The sequence below is a fragment of the Macrobrachium rosenbergii genome, chromosome 21, assembly GCF_040412425.1.
Source record: "Macrobrachium rosenbergii isolate ZJJX-2024 chromosome 21, ASM4041242v1, whole genome shotgun sequence".
In the NCBI taxonomy this organism is placed as follows: Eukaryota; Metazoa; Arthropoda; class Malacostraca; order Decapoda; family Palaemonidae; genus Macrobrachium; species Macrobrachium rosenbergii.
The window spans coordinates 28,883,097-28,885,643 of NC_089761.1; positions in this window are offsets into that span (position 1 = coordinate 28,883,097).

A 2,547-nucleotide genomic window follows, 5' to 3' on the forward strand; every position below is an offset into this window, starting at 1 on the left:
GTACTATTCATTAACTCTCTCTCTCTCTCTCTCTCTCTCTCTCTCTCTCTCTCTCTTGTAGTACACTGTTCATTAATTCTTTCTTTCTTGCAGTGTGGTGTACTGTTCATTAACAGTTTCTCTCTCTTCTCTCTCTCTCTCTCTCTCTCTCTCTCTCTCTCTCTCTCTCTCTCTCTCATTATACCGCTATATTCATTTCAGAAGAGGCTTGTTTTCCTTCAGTCATTATTGAGATATTCCTGCCGGTGGAAGGTGTAAATATTATGGATCGGACCAATAAAAAATATATATAAAAACACACTCATTCAAAGAAAAGTACAAAGAAGGACAAGAACATACAAATGGCTTGAGAGTGACAAATTCTGGTAAAAAAAGACTGACATGGGTTTTGACATGGACTGGTCATGCAGAGAGATTAAAGTGGGACAGGATAGATCCAGGTAATGCAGATGTGTGCAAGACTGAGGTGAGTGGTGCAGTGTATTTCGTGGGTAGATAAGACAACCCATGAGTCCTCCGTACAAAAATATGAGGCTAAAAATCCCGGGAACATTTTCATTTGTGGAAATAACTTGTGAATGCTGAAAGAATACAGTTTCAAACTGTCGAAAAGTTTTTTCAAAATTTATTTTAGTATAGTTTGCTATAGCAAACATAGAGAAATTAGTTAAAAGGCTAGCATAACTAAAAGGATGGATGTGAATAATTTCATATGGTTCAGTCGTGTGGAAAGAATGGAGGACGATAGGTATATAAAAAGAGTGTGCAATGCGGAAATGTTAAGGACTGGATAGATCGAGAGATACAGATAATGGTAAGGAAGAGCTTCAATATACAAAAAGCGCGGAATGCATGCAACATATAGGTGAATGGTGCATTATGGGTGGGGGGGGGCGGGGTTTCAACAAACAGCCGATGAGCTCTCTGTGTAAATATTATGGAAGTTTTCTGCACAGGGATTCATCCATAATCCGGCAACCGAAATATTCAAGTGGAATAATGTGATAATTAATGTGGACTCATGACCTTTTTTTTATCTAGTTGGTACCACCACAGTCATCTAACTATCAGGTACATAATTAACTAGATTAGCAGACAAAGACACAGTTGTTTTTATAACAATGTGTGACAAGCCGCCCATTCTTTCCCAGAAGCCGAACTTGGGTTCACTTGCTTGGTATGAGAGTAGGTTATCAATCACACACAGTGGGCCATATATATATGTATGTATATATATATATATATATATATATATATATATATATATATATATATGTATATATATAAAATTTATATATATATAATGTATGTATATACATATACTTATATATATATATATATATATATATATATATATATATATATATATATATATATATATATATATATATATATATATATATATAGAGAGAGAGAGAGAGAGAGAGAGAGAGAGAGAGAGAGAGAGAGAGAGAGAGAGAGAGATAAAGCAACAGCATGCATATTCCTGATACATATTCATTAAATCTTTCCAAGCATCTCCTAAATGACATTTAGGGTAACGAAGGGCCACACTGTCATATATCTGAAGGTAAACATTACTTAAGACCAAAGACCTTAATTAGGAAAGAATTCTAATATATATAAATAAGCAAATTGACCCAAAAGTTGACTTTGTTTAATTCAGTTTTGGTATTCCAGTAAATTAGCAACCAAATTATAATCAGTAACAATCCGGCTTTTAATAACAACAGAACCAAGAATTTATAATGACATTGTACATTGGGAAGGCGCTAAGGCAGACCATTTCATCTCGAGAAACGCCGACGAAACGACCTCGCAAACAAGCGACGCCACAAACCTCCGACCCCAAACGACTGATCTTCAGTCACTAACGAGGCCTCATATTGCTTTCTTTTCCCACCCCCCCTCAACATCCATCACGAAGTCCTGATTGGTGCGGAAGTGTCACGTGACTCCCCAGTGATGACATGTCATTGGTTGATGGATGGGCTGCTCCGCGGAGGCAAGTACCAGAGACCCCCATACCTGCCGCGCGGATTTCATTTACAATAACCGAAATTTACGCCACAGTTTAAATTAAAATAATGGAGATAATATACATGCTTAATTAACAGTAAGGGGAAAGGACTGAAAATAAGCACCGACCGTAATTAACGCGACGTGGGTTAACAAGGGGAAAGGAGGAAAAAAAAAAGGGAAAACAATATTCGCCTAATTGGCACCTGCGCGCCGATGAGGTTCTCGACAAAGAGTTATTACACACAGTGATGACAATGTTACACCTAATTTGAATATGATGGGACCCCTCTTTTGTCTGTCTGTCTGTCTCTCTCTCTCTCTCTCTCTCATTATGAAGGGAAACACTGAGAGGCTCTCTCTGTCTCTCACTCTCTATCTCATTACTGAAGGAAAAAGTCTCTCTCTCTCTCTCTCTCTCTCTCTCATTACTGAAAGGAAAAAGTGAGAAGTGCTCTCTCTCTCTCTCTCCCTTTTTCCTTCAGTAATGAAGGAAAAGGGGTGTCTCTCTCTCTCTCTCTCTCTCTC